Source organism: Euphorbia lathyris, chromosome 3 (genome assembly GCF_963576675.1).
Source record: "Euphorbia lathyris chromosome 3, ddEupLath1.1, whole genome shotgun sequence".
Lineage (NCBI taxonomy): Eukaryota > Viridiplantae > Streptophyta > Magnoliopsida > Malpighiales > Euphorbiaceae > Euphorbia > Euphorbia lathyris.
In genome coordinates, this window is record NC_088912.1 from 109,233,267 (window position 1) to 109,247,842 (window position 14,576).

Here is a 14,576-nt window from a genome sequence, read left to right on the forward strand (position 1 = left end):
CCTAATGACGTATACAACAACATTAACATACAAATAGTACAAGTAATGAATTTGGTTTATTTAATTAAATGGAAATTGTACCTCATCACCAGTCAATCTATCAAGCCCGGCGCGATATGATCTCAGCCTATCATCACTCTTCTCCAACACTATAGATGGCCACATGCAAGCCCTCGGAAGCTCCGGATCCAATGTAACTCCCTCCCGCTGAGGCCTGAAGTACGGGAAGTACTCATAAATCCATGCCTGAAGTAGTGTCAGCTGACAACCCGTGATCTGCCCGCAGTCTCCTCTGCTAACAATACCTAGATGACGGTATAGATATGCTAGTGCAGCTGAGCCCCACGAGAGTCCAATGGCTCCAGCTACAGAGTCATGTACCTCTAACAAACAGGAAAGTCAAATGCGATCACCAGTCTTGTCCATGAACAATATGCAACCGAGCATAAGAAACGTCCAAGCTGTAGCCTGTGCATCAAGAATCCGATCTCCTTGACAATACTCCAGGACGGAAGCCGATCGTATACCGTCATTAAAGTAGTGACCGTTTAGCAACTCATCCCGAGTCATACCAAACAATTCCATCACACAAGACTGAAGCTCCTCAATACTCGCCTCAGCAGTCACCATAGCCCCATCGATGGGGATGCGCAAAATCTGCCACACATCATGCAACATAATGCTCATCTCACTAAACGGCATGTGCAATGATGACGTGTCTGGCTGCCACCGCTCCACAAAACCCGCAATCAGGGGTGCATCGATGTGGGCATACATGATACCTGGTAAATGGGACAATCCAGATGACGCAATACGCATCTGGATCTCTCTAGAAGCGCCACCGTGCCATACACACAACTTCCGACGATAGACTAAGCGTGTCTGACACTTGAGGAGGCCCCAATCCTGCCCGCTCTAGATAGCATGGGCAATATGTCCCAGAAAGCTCAGGATCACAAGACCATCAGATGGACCCTTAGGAACCAGGGTCTTCACGATCCAGTCATCCTCTCCAGCACTCATCGAGTGCTTGTTGCTACCTGAAATTACAGTAAACTCATTTCAGAATATTCGTATATTTTCTACTAATCACGAATAAATCACATAATAATAACAAAATTTAAAATTCTCACCCAAAGACGACCCTGCTGTAGAAGCAAAACGTCCGTCACGACCCCTCATCACTGTCTAAGGAGGTACTCGCACAAAAGAAGCACTCTGAGGAGGCATAAAGTCATCTCCCTCCATCTCCACAGCATCTGCCATCTCCTCACGTCTAACATGCTCGTCGTGTTCAGTCTGTGCCCTCTAGGCATCCCCCATCATCATCTGCTCCATCTGTTGCCTCAAGGCAGAGGCATTCACAACACATGTCCTTGTATATCTGTGTCCAAAACGGGCCTCAGCAATATCAGCCTGTAAAACAAAAAAAAATTAAATATATAAGCAAATAACGCATTTTTTTTAATATACTCAATTTATCATTTTTTTAAGTTTTTTTAATAATTTGAGCCTACCCACGGGCGGCCCGAATTAATTCATTTTTGAAAAAAATTTGTTTCGGACCCGATTTGGCCTAAACGGAACAGTTTGTCCGTTTGGCTGTAGGACAGAACAGTTGCGGCGTGCAGGTCGGCCCCAGGGCCGACCTGTCCGCCGCAATCGTCTGGCCCTTCGAACAAACAGACAGCGCGTACCGTTTGGCCGTAGGGCCAAACGGATGCGCCGTTCGTTCCACCATTACGTGGAACGCTGCACCAAGTTCCACCATACGGTGGAACTGGTGCGCCACTCGTTCCACCTAATGGTGGAACGAGTGCGCCATGCTTTCCACCGTAAGCCGATGTCGTTGCCACCACGGGTAAACGGACAGTTCGTCCCTTCCGTCCGTGGTGGCAACGACATCGGCGAACAATTTAGTACAAAAAAAAGGGTTCCGCCTCCGATTTCGGAGGCGGAACCCATGATTTCGGATAATTTTTAAAAATTAGAACTTACCGGAACCTTTATGAAGCCTTTCCCCTTTCCTTCCTTTGGCGGCATGTAGTTTTAGGTCGGGTTTTTTGAAAAGCTAAAAAACTAGAGAGGATTTGAGATTTTTTAGCTTTTGGTTTGAAAATTGTGAGGAGGGCATAAATATCAAAAGGGTGCGGTGGAAAGTATAACTGTTGCGGTATATAGCAGTTCACTTTCAACAATGACTTCTTGCTCTAAAAACAATAATCTGTTTCAAGAAGATCAAATACCTCAGTTTTTCAAGTTCATTCGTGCTGATTCTATACATCAATACCAGCTGGTTAGAATTTAATTGTCTTCTTCTTCTCAATTTACTCATTGAATATTAATCATATAAAATTAAATAGGAAATTCCAAGAGAGTTTGTGAAACGTTTTGGAGGATAAAATTAAATAGGGACATAATAATATGCAAGCGTCGCAATTTAGAGACGATATTTTAGCTAACATACAGCCATTTTTATATAGCCAAATGTAGACATTTTTTTGTCTAAATGTCGTCAATTTGGAGACGCTGATAAATTAAAGTGTTGCTGTATTCAAGACGCTACCAGTATTTTCTTATATGCGAAATAATGACATAACAAATATTATGTGTCGTTCACTTTGCGATGCTTTATTAAAACGTAGTGAAAATTTCTGAAATTAAAAATAAATAATATAAAAAAAATTCATGATGCTCAAAATTTAAGCGTACACTTGTATACAGTATATCGTCAGACGGAATTTATCCACACAATGTTTTATGCGTCGTTAAAATTAAGGACACACGATTTAATGACGTTTGTAACGATGCTTTGAAAAGCGTGGGTAAGCATTTAGGGACGTCGAAAAGCGTCGTTAAATCTTGAATTTTAGGGTCGTAATAGGTCTTTTGTTTTTGTAGTGGCAGCACAAAGCTTAGAGAAGAACTCATATAAATCTCTTTAACATAAACAAAATCATGATCAAGTAACTCCTTCTCCATCAATCTCTCTCTGGGATCTCTCCTTAAACACTTGTTCAAAATCCTTATTTTTCTCTAATAACCAAGTCAAAATTCAGGCATCTCGTTGAAGGATCGTATTTTAAATAAAGCCAAAATCGGATCATCAATATACTTTGACCATATGATTTTACCTATCACCATTTTTATAATTCTTCATACGGGTACGCTAAAGCAATCATTCATCGAGACGTGAAATCAACAAATATTTTTCTCGATGAGAATCTAATGTCCAAGTTGATGATTTCAGACCTTCAAAGACCGGAGCAGAATTTGATCAAACCTTGTGAGTACAGTCGTAAAGTGAAGTTTCTCTTGATGATTTCAGTTAGGGGTTTCTCAAGACGAATCCCTTTGATTCACACTCTTGCAACGTCTCTACTGGATTTTGGGGAACATCAACTTTATGATGTATGCTAGAAGGCATATCCCGCTGGTTATGAATAAAATGTAGTTCAATTGCCTCAGCTTTGTTCGTTGGTGTTGATACATTCAATGGATCCGCAGCATCTAAAGCCTGTTTTCCTTTTGAGGACGCTACTTGTAGGCGTTTGGTTATGTTAGAGGATGTTTTGCTCAATCTATGTTTAAATGTGCAAATTCTTATTAAAGTTTGCTATTTTTGTTTCATAAACATATTTAATATTTTCTTTTAACAAATAAGCAAAAGAACTCGGGTCACTATTCAACAAACCAGTTCAGCTCGGACTGGACTCATGTCGGTTCCTGGTTCGACTGACCAAACCAACTACAAGAAAAACTGTAATTAGAGATCGATATTTGCAACCGAATTGAAGTCGGTTGCAATATTGTAACCAAGGTGGTTGCAATTGCAACCAAGGTGGTTGCAATATTGCAACCAAGGTGGTTGCAAAGCCCATCCTGCGGTTGCCAAGTTGAGAATCTCATTTGTCAAATACATTTGAGACTTGAACACGGTTTCAAAGTTCTTATGGTTGCAAACTTTGCAACCGAATGGTCTCAAAATATATTTTGTGGTTGCAAATTTTTAAGGCCATTTAGGGACTTCTATATATAATATATACTTGGATATTTGAATTATATTTTGAGTGAAATTAAATAGGAAAGAAAGGAGAGAGAAAGAAATGTTGGTAATATATTTTTAAACAAAAGAAAAATATAAAATTATATTTTAATATTTAAAATAATAGTTTTTAAGTATAAAATAAATTTAAGGGGGTAAGTTGCAAAAATACGTCTAACGTCTACATCCATGAGCAATTTTATCTCAATCGTTGAAAATGGTGCAATTTTACCACTAACATTGGTTATGAAGAGCAATTTTACTCATAAAGTTGGCAAATTGGGTCAATTTGATAGATAATTCATCAAACTGTATTATCGATCATAAATCTTATTATCTGCACTTCATATGTGCGTCATTTTATCATTTATTAGTAACAATTCATAAACATATGATTAGACATAAAAAAAATTAAAAATTATATTGTCTTTTGTATGAGATGGATAAAGATAAATATTTCTCCGAATTTATAAATATTAAACTACAATTCTATTATTAAATCACAAAAATATGAAATCTTTTCACACAAGTTGGATTTGGTATTAAATTGAACCTAAGAATACATTATATATTTATGTGGAAACTACATTATGAAATTTAGCCAACGAATAGAATTCATCGACTAAGACTATAAAACACAATTCAAATACATAAAGTAATAAACATGTATATTTGAATTAAATTAATGAGTCTAAATATAAGTGAGGAATGAAGAAATCAAATTAGCATTATTTTACCAAGCCCATTAAGAAATAAAGGTTAAATAGGCCCGATGTATCCATTTGGTCCATTTTAGGTATTTATATTTGTGCTATGGAGAAATTAGAGATTAGCCCTAACTACATTTGTTGTCTGCCTCCACCTTCTCTCCCATCTTCCACTTCTTGCTGTTGAAATAATAAACTTGTAATTAATAGAGTCTTTAATGTTATTCAGTGGATTATCCAAGAGTCATTTCTGTATCTGTATTTATAGAGTGTCCAAGAGTCTTTTCTGTATCTGTATTTATAGAGAGTTAATGTGGTTTACTAAGAGTCATGTTTGTAATCTATAAATACCTATCAATACAAAGTAGTAACGCAAGAGAATCGGAAGAGAATTTCTTCCAGAAATTATACTCTTCCTCTGTTACCTCTGAAAGTTTATTTATTTGATCCAACACTTGAATCATTGTCCTCCTGGAACCCTTGAAAACACGAGTTCTGGGTTTGTTTCACTTCGGTTTCTCTTTAATCAATCTCCCTCTACTTCTCCTAGATGGGTTCTATGGCTTTGTTTCGTTCCAATCAGACCTCTAAGGGTTCTGTCGGACAACTTCGGCTTTCGGTGGCTGCCTGAAGGTGTCTAGCTGGCCTCTATCCCTACATGCAAGGTAAGACTAAGGTTTGCTCTTTCCTCTCATTCTACACGCTCTTCTTCGAGTTCGGGTTTTTTTTTCTTTCGGGTTCTTGCGAGTTCTAAGAACTCCTAGAGATGCAAAGGGTATTATGTGTCTTTTGGCTTGAGCTAGTTGTTTGGCTATATTTGTTTGGATTTGGGATGGTTATTGTGATGTTCATGGAGTTTTGTGATTTCTCACCTTGTTCTAGTCAATCATGTTTTTCGGAGTTCTAGAGCTTCTCATTCTCTTTAATGGAGGCTGTGAGGGAGGTCAGTCTCAGTCTTACTCTTATTTTGTCCTTTTCATTAACTCTTAATTGTTTATTTCTAGGGTTTCTGTTATCATAAATAAGCTGTATTAGCGTTTGAAGTGTTTGATGAAGTGTTTGATGTTGGCATTGAAGCATTCATTTTGTTTGAAGTGTTTTTAGTTTTGTCTATGGTAAGTGGTTTTCATTGTGCTTCTGTTGTTACCTTTTCCTGTTGTGCGAAAAGTTGAGGTTTGCTGAAAAGTTGAGGTTGAGAAGAGCTAATAACTTACTGGTTAGGTCATTTTCATTATGGTGTTACTTATGGTGGAGTCTCTATTTTAAATGCAAAAATGTTGGCTAGAGTCCTGATGAAGTCTTAAACTTAGCTTTTGATATTATAGTTTTAAATGATAATTACAATTGTATTTTTGGTTATCATCAGTTACCTGCAAATTAGTTATGCCTTTTGGGTTAATAGATAATTGTTTCTGATTTTGGGGTTAGTGTAGATAATTGGTTCTGCCTTTTGGGGTTAAAAGGCTAAGTAACGATGCCCTGTCTCGTGCTTTAAGTTCATATCTTAGGATGGATATAGAAAAATTCATATAACATCTATTCATGCAACTTTGAGGAGTAAAGTATAATTTATGCCATATTTTTATAAATAGTTCGTTGAGTCAATTCATGTTATTGATATGTAATGTTACTAGTTAAGTGATAATTTTTCATCATTGTAAAATCATCTCTTCATGTATTTGCAAATAGGATCTTCTATTAAAATGGATATTCATTTATGCAATTTCACCTAAGGTGTATTACTGTGGTTCCTGGACATGAGTAGGATTTCTACTTGAAGTGGCCATATGTAGGATTGCTAACTCTCGATCAATTCCTCTTGAGGAAGCCATTGATTTTCATGTTTAGGATTAGCTCTATAAGATGGACACATGTTTGGAATGATTTTCTTAACAACACCTTCTGCTAATTAAAAGTGGAGCAAGTGATGATATTTAAATTCATATGAATGGCTAAACTTGAATTCATTGAACACTAAATAAGTTGCAGAGGGCTTTTTATAGTTTTTAAATTCATGTTTGGAATGTTCCTAATGTTACTTATTCTACTGTTTTGCAGGCCATCCTTGGATTCAGTTCAGGTCAGTTCAAGTAGATGGCACTGCTCTTGTGACCCTCTTGAAGTTGAATACAGCTGCTCAGATCCTCTAATTTTACTAGTCCATTGAAGATTGTTGATACAGTTTATAATGTAAGTATTGATAAAAAAAATGTCATTTAACACTTAAATTCAATGCATAAAAAACAGAGTGCACTTATGAGGATTTTTAAAATTTTTGTAGTTCGGAAAACTGTACAACAACAACAACAACAACAAAGCCTTAGCCCCGAAATGGTTCGGGTCGGCTAACATGAACTATCATATAAAACCGTAAAAAGTTCGGAAAACTGTATCTAATTATAAATCCTATAGAACACATTCTAGACTCTCGTGATCAAAGAAAATTGAATGTAATTGTGATTATGTTTAGATTGATTTATCATGTTTTTTTTGTTTATTTGGTTTTCGTTCAGGTGAGAAAATTTCAACCGTTATGCTTCCCACATCATGCATGATGAATGTGCACCCTCGAGCAGATCATGTGCCTTACCCAAGAGATCGATTTCTCAACATTTACTTGTATGGATACAAGCAACAATTATTTGTATTTAATTTAGCCTGTAGAATAAACTAACAAAAAATAGATAATAAGCATAGCATTCATATATATAAACATATCATTCATTTAATATCATATGCAAATAGGAGATCACTGGGACATCATGATGGTCGAGGCGTTATTAGTGCTTCATTGCATTCATGACTTGGATCATGTCAGGGATTTGGGAAGCAAAGATCTGACAGAAAAAAGACAAATAAATGGAAAAAGAACACAAAGAAAGAGGATCTAGGAAGATTTGGTCCTCAAAGTACCGAATGTAAGGCGCCCCAAAAATGTTTATAAGGAAGATGTACCGCTCGAAGGTGGTAGTTAGTGAGCCGAGGGTGCACCACTCCATAGCACCAGCCATGCCCGCAGGAGGACCTCTTAAACTGCCAAACATAGCATGACCTCCACAAGATCAGTCTCCGACCCTATCTACCTCTTCTTCCATCGAGGTTAAAAAAGGGAATGCACTCAAGTCACTAATAATAAGGTAAAAGATATGTGTATGAATAATGTAGGTACCACTCACTATATTAGTGGCAACAAAATGAAGGACTGTGAAAGGCTCTACAATGGGAGCTGTGATCCTAGGCCGAGCAGGGAGAAGTCTCCTACGGGAGGCAGGATAAGCACCACCGTCCACACTAGAGATCTCCCTGCCAATCCGATAGATACCAAGATTGATCCCTCCCACAAGCCTGAATATCAACAACATATCCCAAGGAAGCGACATCATATGATGTGGATCTCTAGGCTTCTGGGAAGGATGATCTTGGTCTCTACCGGTTTAGTGTGAAAATCTCCATTGTGGAGGGTGCTTATCATGCCTTCTGTAGGAGCCTTCTCCATACTCGATAGAGGATCATGGCTCCCATTCCAGAACCTTTCGTTGCTGGTCCTTCAGTTGCCGCTAATAGGATGAGTGGTATTGCATTAATCAGACACATACACATATATTTTACCTCATTAGAGCATCCCTTTTTTTTGTCCTCGGGTGAAGATGAGGAAGACAAGGCCGTTCACAAGCTGATCTGGTGGAGGTTGTGGTATGTCTGACAGTTCAAGAGGTCCTCCTGCAGGAATGGGTGGTGCTCCAAAGAGTTACGCCCTAGGCTCACTAGTTACCACCTTCGAGTGACACATGTCCCATATGAACATTTTAGGGGTTCCCTACACTTGTTACTTTGAGGGAGACCCAACCTACGAGGTTGAGTTTTCTCCTCCCAGCACCACTCATGTAAGTATTAACTTTCCTCTCTCTCTAGACCATTGTTCTTCACATTTGTTTTCTGCTATTTGTCTCATTTCTGGCTAAATGTACACTGAAAAGTTTTCCGAGTTGGGGATGCATCCTCAAAGATTTTCAAATCCTATAGTACTCAGATTTGGATGCCTGTCTGACCACAATATATTAAATGAAATCTAGAAATGGAAGAAGATGTAGATGAAAGAAAATACGAACTTTAATATAATAGTATATTGAGAACACAAGGTGAATAGAAAGCAAAGTCGAGTTTTGCAAGGTCTAAACTATGGGTTAGTTTAACCCTTGCTATAATAAAAAAAGAACTAGATCTGAAATGAATAAAATAATTTATAACCACCAATGCAATTGAAAGCTAAAGATAATGAAAATGAGCTACACATGATGTAAAAATGGTGTTTGGAGCATAGACCTACAAACTAGCAAAGCTCCCTATTTATAGGAGTTTTGGGGCTCTTATTTATATAAAAACCACCTAAAATGTCTAGCTTGTCTTTAATATTGATGCTTTATCTTGCCATAATTGATTTGGAAATAATTAAGGAAGGTTTTGGAGTGTTTTTAAGCATATTTATATGTCCCCAACCTTTAAGGATTCTTCTTTTTCTTGCTATAATTGATTTAGAATTTAGTAAGGAAGGTTTTGAAGTTTTTAGGCAGATTTTAGTTTTTCTTCTTATTCTAGAATTACAGTCAGCTGGTCGAGCAGTCTATTGGAAGATTTATCTAATTACTTTGTTTTATTTCCAAAAACACCTCAAATCACTCAAAACTCCATTCAATAGAAGAATAAAGTAAAATACACTAACAACTAGGGACAAACATTGACAAACCACTAAAAAATAACATAAACCAATGAGTTAAAATATTATATAAATGGTTATAACAACTTGGTCACATTTTGAACATTCCTTGTCTTGAAGGAAGTGTTAGATTCAAAATAAAATTTGAAATCAAACAAGCCATGTAGCTTATAACTTTGATAAGACTTATTTCACTGACATTCAATAATCTCAACTTATGTAAATCATACGACATAGATGAACTTTAACAAAATAAGGTTTTCTCAAAAGTATTACATTATTCAATACATCCCATATTTGAAAGTATGAACTAGTGTACAACCTCATAAGGTGATATCTCAAGGCTTTTCTTTTCTTGTAGCCTTTAATCTTTACTTTTCACTCAAGGTTTAAAATTTAACACTCAATTCATTACAAGTATTGTGATAAGTAATGGCGTCTAGTTCTTAGTCTCTATCACTTGCTAGTCTAACCAAAATATAATCAAAAGGTCTTTTGCATGGGTTCTAAAGAAGGTTTAGTTTAGGTATTAATGAGGAAAATATTTGGCTAAATGGAAAATATTATAATACTGTGTATAATTTAGAGTAAAAAAGTGTGATTTTTCTTTTATGAAATAAGAGAGAAAGTTATTTTTTCTTGGACTTTTTAGGATTTTGTGTTTTTTAGAAAGTAAAGCAAGTAAGACTGAACAAAACTATTGACAAACCTAAGGTATTGCTAGCAAGCTATATGGAACTACCCATGGAGATGTACCTACTATATATAGAGAGATGCGAGAAAATTTCCTTCTTGATTAAGATTGTTATCCTTATTGCCGCAATTTTCTCCGGCTACTACCGCAATGTAAGACATTTTTGAAAGAAAGATGGTAGACAGCAAACATGAATCAAGTTTGAAGAATGCAAAACCAATGAGAAAGACTAAGATTTTTATGGGGAAATGTATTTGCTCAGATACTATAACAAAATCTCAAGCAAAAACAGAAAAAAGAAGAAGAAAGAGAATTAGATTCAGAGTTGGTTTATAGCCTTACTCTTAGTTTCTCAACTTATTCAGAGCACTCCACATCTTCCATGCATGTGTCTTCTCATCACATATACATGTCCTCCTTCAAGAATTTCTAAATATCCATTGCACTCCACATCTTCCATGTAGGTGTCTTTTCATCACAAAACTTCTTCACCACATGTCTACTACTTACCATACCCAAAGCACACCACACCTCTTTCTAATTTGCCTAATAATAATGGACTCAGATAAAAAAACATTAAAACACATTTAACATTTAGTTAAACCATAACAATGATATCATTAGTTAGATTTTTCTTTCATTAATTATACAACTCAAGACATCCACTTGAATTTGATAGAAGTATGGAGACATGCTGCAATTGGTTCCTATGAGAATGAGATTCCTCATACGTCCATTAGTAATAACATACCAACTTTCCTCATAATAATTTTTTTTGTTGAAAATCTTTGGATAATGGAAGATTGATAAAGTAATCCCTTTACCGCATCCCAATTCCATGATTAAAATGGATGTATATTTGTAAATAAATTTCGAATGTTGACTGGAAAAAGAATCCCTAATTCAACAGAAACCATGAGAAAAAAGAGAGGAGAAAAAAAGGGATGAGAGAGAGTTGCTGAATGTAATTAATAATTAAAGCTTAAGATACCTAACCGCTTATACTTATCTGAAAAAATTCAATTGCTTTTTTATACTTTTAGAATATTCATTTTACCAATTTAACTTGTTTAAAACTTATTAATCCTTTTAACAAAGTATATAATTTTTCTGAAAAAGTTTAAATGTTTACACTTTAATCTAGTTTAGGTAGCTAATATTGTTAGAGGATATATCTGTAAATATACATATTAGAATTAGTCTTTGATTTAGTCCGATATTGTTAGCTTGATTTACTCCCTGTATCTTTAGAATTATTGTTGTAACCGATTCTATCTTGTAAAGCTTATTTAAGCACAAACTCTATCAATACCAAATCACTGGAGAATCATGATTGTTTCATGGTATCAGAGCAGTTCTGAGGTTTCACAACTCTGAATTTTAATTTTTCCCTGGGATTTCTCCTTTCAATCGCTCAATTAATTATCTCCATGGTATCACAAAATAACTGCCTCCAATTACCTGTTGTGGAAGACACAGGTTCTGCCTATTTTGAAAGGTCAGAAGTTGGGACATCATGTTGATGCAACTTCTGCACCGCCACCCAAGAAATTACAAACCGGAGCAGACAATCCAGCGTTCGAAGTTTGGGAGCAAAAGGACCAACAGGTCCTCAGTTTGCTCATCTCTTCTCTTTCATCGGGCGTAATTTCCCAAGTTATTGGGGATGAAACTGCAGCAGCCGCCTGGGAAAAGCTGGCTAAAGCCTATGCCACTGGATCGAAGTCACAGATCCGTGAATTGAAGAATCGTCTTCATAATTTACGTCAAGAGAACGATGATATTTCTGCCTATCTTTTACGGGCCAAATCTCTCATTGACGAGCTCTCTGCTCTTCAAAATCCTGTAAGTAACGATGATTTAGTTGGTGCAATTTTGGATGGCCTGAATGATGTTTATGGGCCTTTCACTCGTGCAATAGAAGCTCGTCTGGAATCTATTGCGTTTGAAGACTTAACTGGCTTGCTTCATAGTGAGGAGCGACAGCTCTCTCGAGTCACAGCTCCATCAAGCTTTACTCCCTCCGTTCATTATTCTGCCCGTTCAAACAACAGGCCACGGGGCCGCGGTCGCGGTCAATTTAATTATGGATCCAGTCGGGGTTTCTCTGCCCCAAATAATTATAGTAGAAACAGTTACACAAATTCAGCTCCACTTGATATCTCCACTCTCACATGTCACAATTGTAAAGGATTGGGACATATTGCTAGATAGTGTCCATCACCAAAATTCAATCGCAATACCAGGGGTTCTCTTAAACCGTCCTCTAATATGGCCACCACCTCCAACCCTTCCTCCACTGATTTGCTCCTAGATTCTGGCGCAACGCATCATTTAACAGCTGATTTGGACAACCTCCATGTTCACACTGAATATGACGGTTCCGAGCAAGTTGTAGTAGGTAATGGATCCACAATTCCTATCTCTCATATTGGTAAATCTGATTTTCCTATTTCCAATATTCCTCTAAAGTTTCGAAATATACTCCATGTTGCTAACACTGTTAATAACCTTCTTTCTGTGTCTTCTCTAACTCAATCAAATTCTATTTCGGTTGAGTTTTTTGCTAATTACTTTGTTTTGAAGGATTTGGAGACAAAGAAAGAGATATGTCGAGGGGTGAATAAGGATGGACTTTACACACTGTCGCTTCCTTCATCAAGTCAAAATCGCATTAGAGCCTTTAACACTAGTCTCTCTTTATGGCATGCCCGTTTGGGTCATGCTCAATTCCCCATTGTTAAGAAAGCAATTGCTTTGAATAAACTTGACTTTGATGATAATAAATGTGCTCCCTTTTGTGATTCATGTTGTGTTAGTAAAGCACATCGCTTACCGTTTCCTGTTTCTACATTCGTTGCTTCTAATCCGTTAGAATTGGTTTGTTCTGATGTTTGGGGCCCTGCTCCAGTTGATTCACATGACAATTATCGCTATTATGTTATTTTCTATGATCATTTTTGCAAATTCTCTTGGCTATTTTTTGTGCGGTATAAATCTGAAATCTTGAGTGTATTCATTAAATTCGGAACATTGGTTGAAAAATATTTTCAACGACCAATTTTAAATTTTCAATCAGATTGGGGGGGTGAATTTCGGGCTTTAACCAATTATCTTAGTACCAATGGGATCAATCAAAAAGTGTCTTGTCCATACACACCGGAACAAAATGGTTGCGCCGAACGCAAGCATCGCCATATTGTTGAAACGGGTCTTTCATTACTTACTCATGCTAAATTACCTATGAAATTTTGGTCTTATGCCTTTGAATGTGCAATGTTTATCATCAACAGATTACCCACCAAAATACTTGATTACCTTAGCCGATATGAAAAATTGTTTGGCAATACACCCGATTATACTTTGTTTCGTACATTTGGTTGTGTTTGCTATCCTTGGCTCCGTCCTTACAATTCAAATAAATTGCTTCCACTTTCTCGTAAATGCATATTCATTGGCTATAGCAAAATACATAAAGGTTATAAATGTTATGACTTGCTTAACAACAAAATCTTTATCCCACGTCATGTGGTTTTCAATGAACAGGAGTTTCCATTTCCTCTGTTAAACAATGAGATGTGCCAGATATCTATAACTGATCTGTCCAATGCTCCGGTCACAATTTCTTTTCCATCAGCACAAGAACCATTTACTGCTATTCCCCCAACAGCACCACGCCCAAATACAACTTCCTCTAATCCCACTTGCACCATTATTCCATATCATCCCTTACCAAATTTTCGAGAGTTACCAACCTCCACAACAAACAGCCCCCCGCCAGCTTCCAATCAGCCTACTGTCCCTCTACTTGTTGATTTTAGCGGCTATCAACTCTCATCACACCAAAATTTACCCAATGCATCACAAACAGCCCCACCTGAACAGCCCCAACCTTTACAACCCACTCTCAAGGTTACAAGAACTCAAACGGGTTCGCTTCGTCCAAAAATCTATCAGGCCGTGACTGAAACTGTCACCCCTTCTTGTTATACTAGAGCTGTGGAACATCCACAATGGCGTGCAGCTATGAGAGAGGAGTATAATGCACTCATTACCAATGGAACTTGGGAGTTAGTTCCAGAAACCGAAGCCAACAATAAGGTTGGCTGTCTCTGGGTTTTTCGCATCAAACTGAACCCTGATGGATCTGTCAACCGATACAAAGCACGGCTCGTTGCCAAAGGATATCATCAACGTCCCGGTCTTGACTATGAGCAAACATATAGTCCGGTTATCAAGCCCACAACGATACGTTTACTTCTTTCACTTGCAGTAACAAACTCTTGGATGATAAAACAACTCGATGTGAGTAACGCATTTTTACATGGCACTTTAGATCAAGCTGTTTTTATGTGTCAACCTCCTGGTTTTACTCACCCGGACTTTCCTCATCATGTTTGCAAATTGAAGAAAAGT

At 37.1% G+C, this 14,576-nt stretch overlaps 1 long non-coding RNA gene across 1 annotated transcript; it reads left to right on the plus strand.

Moving 5' to 3' along the window:
• The first annotated feature begins 5,039 nt into the window (after positions 1-5,039).
• LOC136222139 (uncharacterized) lies at positions 5,040-7,384 on the plus strand. The gene is made up of 3 exons (XR_010685514.1): positions 5,040-5,417; positions 6,811-6,942; positions 7,266-7,384. It is a non-coding gene; the product is annotated as an uncharacterized lncRNA (long non-coding RNA).
• Positions 7,385-14,576: the final 7,192 nt, after the last annotated feature.